Consider the following 9,164-nt stretch of genomic DNA (forward strand, 5'->3'; position numbering starts at 1 on the left):
TCATGATTAAATTCTTAGGTGTTTAAATAAACATCAAATTGCTTTAGTTCTTTGGCATAATTGTGAAACCGAACAATCACTATACACGGTTCCAACACCGGTTCCTAGTGTATATTCTTCAATTGTATTTTCAAGAGCTAAAATGTTTGCTTTATTCTCAAGTTATCTTAGATTGAATTCTAAGCAACCCCGGTCCTTGAAAATATATAAATAGATATGTTATTTCAACTGGGAATTCAATTCCTGACACTTCGTGTCCTATTTGATTCTAGAGCCGTCCCCTGTAGGCCTAGGTTTCCTTTGAGAAACATAATTAGGATTACGACTAAAAGACTTTTGTTTGGGGATTCGTGAAGCTAGGTCTGACTATCTTTACCTTGATAGTCCGTGTATCCTGATCTTACTTTTCTGTTATCGAGATTTTTGTAATATCTTTCAGGCAAGATATATAGTGATCGACAGTTCTCTCTGTCTTATACTTTATGATTCCTCAAGATAGATATATGAAAACTGATCTTAATTGATTTTCTGAAGATTGTTCTTGAGAGGTGGTTAAGAATCTATGCTGCTCGTCGGGAGTCGTAATTCCAGATTTGTGAGGTTTTCTAGCTTTGTCTAATGCAAACATATTTCCTCACCTTGATCTTTGATCTAAACGTAAATCAAATAGGCTTATTTGTTAAAGGAATATTGGTATAAAAAATCTTCACTTATGTTGAAGCAACTCTTAGGACGTAAAGGACGTCAGCTAAGGGAATCAATTGTGTAGAGACTTGCGAGGTTCAAGAGATGTAAAGAGAGCGACTGTAACTGAATTGCTTGGAGGGTGTATTTGGTCTCAACTACATTCCAGTATGAAATATGATATTAGGCTAGTTTATGTAGTGGCTTAATACAGTTTGGTGTTCAAATCTGGACGAGGTCCTGTTTTTTTATGCTATTGTGGTTTCCTCGTTAACAAAACTTCTGGTGTCTTGTGTTTTTTCTTTTCCACATTATATTGTTTATATTTATTGGATTTACACAGGTTTGTACGTATTCAATCTAAGTAGATACGTCCGCTTAATTGTAACCGATTACGAGACTAGTTTCTTGTAGAATTCGTATCTAGAAAAAGATAGATAACAAGTCCAATTACTTGGCAGAATTACGATTGAATTGTTTGGATACAACTAGATTGATCTTGGATATTTATTTTTGAGATCGTCCAAGTACTCTGCTTAAAAATTAGCTTCACATACCTTGTGTCCATACACATACTGATTGATGAGATGTTAGAGATGTAAACTCTATATACATATTGTCAAGGATAATTCAGTTGGTCTACTTGCAATTGTATTAAGTTTTATCCATACAAGTTGCCGAATGAAAAGGTTGGGTGTGTACTTGGTACCCATATATTCCACCACCGAGTAAGCCCCGAGAAAATGGTGCAGGTGTACTTCGTAATAATGCTCAAACGAGCACCTAAACACATGGACAAACGATCATATAGAAAAGTTCACCAAAAAATAAATAAAGAGTTTAAGAAAAAATCATACTTGTTAAAATATTGTTATTTTAGTATTTTCCAAATATTAGACGTTTAAAAAAAATCCCACTTGCTCATTCAAGCAAATTAAGAGTTTCAGTCAAGATCAAATTCTTCTGAAAATACAAAATAATGCTCAAATGAACAACAAAAAATACCAAAATTCTCAGGAATGGACGGTCGTAGACATGGAGACTGGTACACCACCTTGGCTAGCCGGTTCGACCTTTCCTTAATCCATATTTTGATTCATCCCCCATTTCCTCCATACACCGCCAGCCGGTCTCTCTACCACTAATGGTCGGTCCTCATGCCCATTGGTTGGTCGGTCTCTTTACCTATATTATACAATATTCCATCTTATGGATCTAAGGTTTCCTAAAATTAGAGTTTTAAACTTGATAATAATTCTAATCAAGTCTGAGCATCAATAAATTCATATTGATCAAATTATCAATATTTTAATTAATATTTAATTTTCCGGTTTGCTACAACATATTATTGCTCGATCAAGCAATGTTTTACTACGACCATCCACTTGGGCAATTTTCCATTATTTCATTGGACGACCATCCACTTGGCCGATCATCCAATATCTGCCAATATTTTAATATATCTACTTTGTCATTCGAATACTCATGACATGGTGGATCGATGATGAGTATTTTATAATAACTCAACAATACCTGATTTCTTGTCAAATACTTGACATATCAGAATACGTGTTGGTCCATGATTGATCCAGCAATCTCATTAGACCAACGTTCATCAATCCAAATCATTCGAGTATCATTGCTGCCTCAACTGGAAAAATAATATGTCACAGTTCATCAGATTTGACGCCTAGGCATCACTGGTGCAGATACCTTATGCTTAATCCATCATAATGATGAGTCACGAAGCATGTCACCTTCTCATTCACAATTATACCCGATTCATCAAATCTAAGACACATGGTCTATACAAATCTAACAATTGAACAACTAAATATATATCTGCCTCGCATATTTCACATGAGACATCAATCATGTCACATGGGGGATAGTCACCAGGGTTTTGGTCCGGCGGTCTGTAATACGTGCGATGTAGCAGTACATTCACGATGAGACATGTGATTAAATTGTGCTGGAAGTTGAAGGAATAAGTGAAGTAGTGGACAGACAATCAATCAAGTCTTTCACACAATGTGGATCTGGTTCAACCACGATTTCCCACCTCCCAATTTTTCCACTCATCTTCAACCGTCACTACTTACTAGAGATCAATGTGTAACTATTTCTGCAATAAATGCGTTCATCAACCTATGATTTAATAACGTAACTCAACTGAACAGAACTCAAGCAACCAGGCTTAACTGATCAGAACCTACCATAATCCAATTTACGGCAGTCTATCATTATCAAACACGCACAACCCTCCAACACGAAAAATTCAACACATCCACAATCCATCAATTATGATTGATCTCACAGATTCTCATCTTCCGTCCTACATATCGACCCTCATCCCTCTTTGTGACCGAATTGACTCTGGAACAACCATTTTCTTGGTTTAGGCCGAAGTCTTACATATTTATCTCTCGAATTTAAGTAATTCCATGCAATACATATATTAAAGGTTTAAACAATTTGCTTAATTGAGGATCCTCCTATTGCATAACTCTCAATGTTTACTCAAAAACTAGTAACTCGTTTTTACCCATCAACAGATTGGCGACCACAGTGGGAGACTAAGCTCTCGGTTGTAATCCCAATTCGTCAAAGATAGGTTATCTTAGGTCAAGCTCAGTTACCAATCCCAACCCTAACCGTAACAATGCTAGCACTAGCAACAATGGCGGCACTCCAGTCACTCATCCCATTTACGATAATGGTGCTACTGGTACTACCTCTCCAATCAACAATACCGGTGTTAATGCTAACATCAACAAAAACATGGCCAACAATCCTATTTTCGGCCTTGCTCCTGAAGATATCCGAAATGATCCACCGTTGATAGCCGATATCATGAAGACGCAAAAAATTGTCACAAAAAGTCAGGTGGATATGTCTACCACACAAAAGGAACTTTGCATTTATCTCAAAGCTATCACAGAGAAGTTTTCTCTTTAGCAAACCCAACGCCATACGAAGAAAGGAGAAAGTTAAGGAAACATCCTCAGCCGCTGATCCTGAAATCTCCCTAATCCATGTCTTTGAAGATGATGAAGTCCGCAATGTTGTACGGGAACTCCTCTAGAGTTCTCGCGTTTCTTTTTTTTATTAATTTTTCAATGTCTGTTAATGTGCGGTTTTTTAGTTCAGCCTCAACAAGTTCCATATGTAAGTTCCTACCCCCTTTTCTCTCCCGGTATACAATGTCTACAGATAACAATTTTAATTTTTTTCCCATAATTTTTTTGGAAATAATATTATGACAAACATCTGATGTAGCATGTTGTTAGAGCATTGGTCAGTTGAACTCGCCAAGCGTTGGTATGTCAAACTTGGTTGTCATATTTTAGTATCAAAACTCAAGAGTCGCTTGCTTAGAAATACTAGAGTCAACTTCGTTAGGTTATACTAGGATGTCTATAAATATTGAAACATAAAAGTATTACTCTAAAAACCTGGAGATTCTGAAGATGGATCAACATCAACAAAGACATCATCCTTATACTTGAGGTTATTAATACAAGACTTGACTTGTGTCCATTTCTATGTCATTACTTTCAAGTCGTTTCGATTGAAAGCATCACATGTGAAGTAATTAATATACATGAAACTCTATTATTAGAGACTTGATCATATTATTGTGACCAAAGTGTCAATGAAGAATATACGAGTTATTTTACAACTTAGGTATATTATATTACGAAGTATGATTCTTATCTTTTGAAATTCGTAATCGCGACATCGACATAATCTTTGTAACTTGTTACTAGATTATGTAGTGAACTTAGGTTTGATTACATACCTAGAAAACTATGTTTAACTATATGATTTTAGGGAAGTAGACGTACAGACTTGTTTTGTAGTTAAAAGAAATCAATAGGATTGATGGTCTGGTTTTTATTTGTTGGACCGATCCTAACCTATATAGAAAATCAAGGTAGAACGATCCTTACTTATGTTGGAAGTTAAGGTAAAAACCGATCTTTACCTAGGAGTCAAGGAAGAACCAATCCTTACTTACATTAGGAGTCATGGTAGAACAGATCCCAATATACAAAACCGATTTCAAAATAGGAAATTGGGTTTTCAAAATAGAAAAGTTCAAGATGTCGACATAATGGGTAGTTTGATCATGTACTAAAATCTTATTTATTAATTGTTCAAAGATATTCCTTGATACTTAAGGTGGGATCCCAAACCAAAATGTTTGAGAATCTTTTTGAGATTTTTGAATGTATATGTTTTGTTTTACTAGCAAGCATAACATATCTCTGGAAAGATATATTAGTTAAGTGTTATCTAACATTGAGTTGTTCAATAGGGATTTTGGATATAAAGTTGGATATTGGTTGGAATTAGACAAAACCAAATTTAGGTGCTTTATTGCATATCTTGAGAATATTTTCGGTTATGGAATTCCTTGGTGTCCAAACTACAATTAAGTTTGTTCTTCTTACAAACTTATCCAGAGGCAGGCGCTTTATCTTTCTAGTCATTGTTGTGGCCGACTAATAGTATAATTCGTAATGCTATCTTGGAGAGGAGAGTAACCTAATTACAAGAAATCTCTTATGTCCGCCACTTTAAAGAATTCTTAATTTCTTTGGGATTAAGAAGCGTCTAGTAGTACAGTTGGTGATAAACTAGAATTTCATTGTTATTTTAGTTTTCGATTATTGATTTTATTGTCTAACGGTTGTTAATTGTTGATTGTACCTAGTTTGATTATTCTTGAGACCCTTCTATTTTTATATAAGGTCACTCAAACTAGATCAAGATATTAGCGGTAGTTCACATCTGTCTTTAGATCTGGCATTGAATTGTGATCATCCATTGTTAACAAACTCCGCTCTGGACATAATCGATCATAAGTTGGAATCAAGTTTGGTTGTGTAGGTACAAATGAAGACATTGAAGACGTTGAAGATTTCTTTTTGGTTTCGTATCTTTATGGTTTGGTTCGTGCACAAACTTGATCGGTTGGGATCCGAATAGATCTGGTTTATATTTGATAGATTTATTTTTACTAGTCGTATTAGATTGACAAACTATTATTTGGCGATATTCTTCAGTATCCGAATATGATAGTTTGTATACTTAAATCTAATTTACTTATTAATATAGATCTTAGTTGATCTTACTCGACGAAGGAGTTTGTTAGATCAAACGGAAGAGCCTTTGTGAATTCAACTAAAATATCTCTGATTAACTTCTTGAGATAATAAGAATGATTATCAAACAGATTAGTTCTTTACTATTTGGATGTCGATCAAAAGGAGTTGAGTGTTTGAAGTCTTCGCAGAGGCTGAAGCAAATTAAGATAGTAGACTCTATCTTAGGATTCACTTGCTCTGGCCAGATTGGTTGTAGGCGCAGGGATACTGACGGAACTAGGTAACTAAGAGTAGTTTACTTGGTCTCAATTATACAAAGTTGGTAGTTTACTGAGAGTTTTCAAAACTGAACTAGGTCCCGTGGTGCATTTGCGGTTTCCTCGTTATCAAAATCTTGTTTTGTTTTTACTTTTACTTTCCGCAATTATAATTATTATGTTAGTTATGTTAGTTATAATTAAAAGTGAATACACTATACGTTAATCCAACACTTGGGTTGGTCCCTATAGTTTTGTTCGGTTTCGAACTAAAAACTATACGCCAAGTGTATACCTTGTAGTTTGCTATCTTCTTGACAGTCTCTGTTTATATTAAATCATGAAAGATATCAGATTTATAAGTTGATATCAAAAAGATCGTAGTGTACTTGGTACCCTCGTCATCTCACATGTTATCTGTGCTCCACGTCAATGCTTATGTTAAACCCAAGTGCCATTCGTTGTTTATCTGAAAGCAATCAAGGAGATATACACGTTTATCTGAAAACAACATGACTGGTCCCATTAACAGTTTTTAATTCCTTGTAGATGAGCCCCCTTTCTGTACACTTAGTAAAATACAAAGGAAAACTCCTGAACTTGGATGAGCATTGTGCAGCCAACCGACGATATTCCCTCGCTTCCTTTCTCAACACTCCTTGGTATCCTTGTCCCAGACCCATTTAGATAAAAAATCCGCATAAGGTTCCTTGCCTCTAGATACTTTTTATATGCTTCAAACCACTCAAGTATTTTTTTTTCATTCACATCTGGTCGATCCAATACATCTTCTACGACATCACTATCACGAAGTATTACCGGGTGTTCACCTTCCAAATGGTAAGGCAATCTCTCGACAGATGATCAAAATATTGATTATCAAAATAAAAAATCCTCCAACAACCCTCCGCTGCAGAAAAATGACAGACCAATTAGTTATTGACTTCATCAATTACGACTTCTTCTTCCCATGTTTCCTCATCGAGTTCTTGAACTTTTTGGATCAAAACCGTGATACGGTCTTTACCTTTGTTGATGTATTTGAATAGGTACTTCACTAATGCTCCTCTAAACTCTAGTTAGCAATTCGTGGTACGAGAAACGTTCGGAACGGGATGCGTACGTGTATTATACGGATTTGTAAAATTTGAATCCGGTCAACGGTTCATGATACGGGAGTAATACGGAACGATATACGTACATGTATCATTCGTTTTATATATGTGAGTTCGGTACTAAAAGTTCGGCATGTATTGGCTATTAAAAAAAATACACATGGATGGTGAGTTATTTTACTAATCATACGCTTTATGTATATCATATTTCCAAAATGAACAACAAACATCGCTTGGATCAGTGGTTACACGTCTAGTCATGCTAAGCAGAAGTCTGATGTTCGATCCCCCATGCTGTAAAGTAATTTTTGGACTCACAACTTTGAGTTGGGTGGACTATTTGCAAAATGGGCTTGGATGTTGGATATTAATGGGCCGACTTAACCGCACGAATTGAAAACTACTACTAGATCCATTTTCAATTTTTTACTACTAAATCCACCGTCAAAAAAGTACAGACGCGCATACATTTTTAGGGAAATAATTATCGTGAGACCCATATTTTCTTAAATTAAGTTTTCTCGGAGATTTATTTTTCTATCGTAATCTTCCTTTTGTGAGAGACATTAGATATTTGAGATCTGCGATTGAGAGATTGAGATATTTCATCGTTCTCTTTTTATTTCGTTCCATTATTTCAAATTTGTTTCTTATATTGTATAACTTTTGTTTAGAGTTTCAATTTCTCAGTTGAAATTTCTAGATTTAAGGAGAGATCAGATTTAAGGTTTTTTAGGCTTCTTAGATTTGTTTTCTTTTTTGGGGAATGAGCTCTACAATCGATCAAGTTTTGGGGTAAGAAATCAATTTATTATGATTTTGACTAGAGCTTTAGATTGACCAGAAAGATTTATTTTAGGCAAAAATGATTTAAGAATCAATAATATTGATTTTTGTTTCGATATGTGAACAGCATGAAAGCCTGATGAGCTCACCGAACTGACAACATGCTCTTCCTTAAGGACACTACTTTGTGGATGACAAATATTCTTGCCGGACAACCTAATGAATGAGAAGAACGAATTAAAATGAAAGGAATTGATCTTTAAAGGCTTAAGATACATTTCGTAGATATTTGGTAAGTTGATTTTCAAAAGGAAAGTGCTCCTTCTGATCCCATCTTGATAGGCTCAGTAGTTTTTCATTTTCCTGTAGATTATTTTCATTATTTTTATTTTGTTTTCTTTCTTCTATTTGAAGAAAATGATTACGAGGAAGAGGAGGAAGAACATAAGCAAATAGGATGTCCAACGGACGTACAACATGTATCTCACGTAGCAGTCGAGGGCTCGGCTATAGCTAACCCAAGCTGGGTAAGATGGATATGTCGGAGGATGCTTAGCCCATAACTGCTCGTAATCCAACTGGCAGTAGGAGATCCAGCGCCTAGAGAAGTTTGTCATGAAGCAATTTTGTCCTCTTTTAACACTAAGAGGTAAATTTCTTAGTTCAATCTGGGCATAGATGGGGATGAGAAGAGGGCATAGATGGGGATGAGAAGACTAGGATATGAGGGTTGATTTGTTGGATGGGGGCTGGTGATGAAATTGGAGGAAGCCGAACTAGTGGTAGTATCGAGTCAGTTGAAGATGAGAAAGAAGTTCTTATGGTGGGTGTGATTTTGGATGTAAAGAATATTAGAGAGAAGTAAGAATGGTGGTGTTGTTGTTAGTATTTGTGTTTGTTGTTCATGGTGTAACTGAAATAGGAATGGTTTGTATTTGTGTTTGTTGTTGGTATTTGTTGGTGCATTGAAGTAGGTGAAAGCTGATAGTGGTGGATTGGGAGCTACGGATGGAGGATAATGGTTTGCGTGGGAGTTATTGAAACATGAAAGAAGATGATGATGTGGTTATGACTGCATAACATGTCATGCAGTCGAGAAAATGTCTGCATAACATGTTATGCAGTCGTGAAAATGGATGCATAACATGTTATGCATCTACAAAATTTGTTGCATAACTTGTTATGCAGTCCAGGAAAAGGTTGCATAA

General features: G+C 35.6%; 1 long non-coding RNA gene across 1 annotated transcript; it reads left to right on the forward strand.

Annotated features, from left to right (window-relative positions):
• Positions 1-7,697: 7,697 nt before the first annotated feature.
• On the forward strand, positions 7,698-8,907 carry LOC113352965. Its single transcript, XR_003361007.1, has 3 exons — positions 7,698-7,965; positions 8,084-8,248; positions 8,371-8,907. It is a non-coding gene; the product is annotated as an uncharacterized LOC113352965 (long non-coding RNA).
• Positions 8,908-9,164: the final 257 nt, after the last annotated feature.

Source organism: Papaver somniferum, chromosome 2 (assembly GCF_003573695.1).
Source record: "Papaver somniferum cultivar HN1 chromosome 2, ASM357369v1, whole genome shotgun sequence".
Classification (NCBI taxonomy): domain Eukaryota; kingdom Viridiplantae; phylum Streptophyta; class Magnoliopsida; order Ranunculales; family Papaveraceae; genus Papaver; species Papaver somniferum.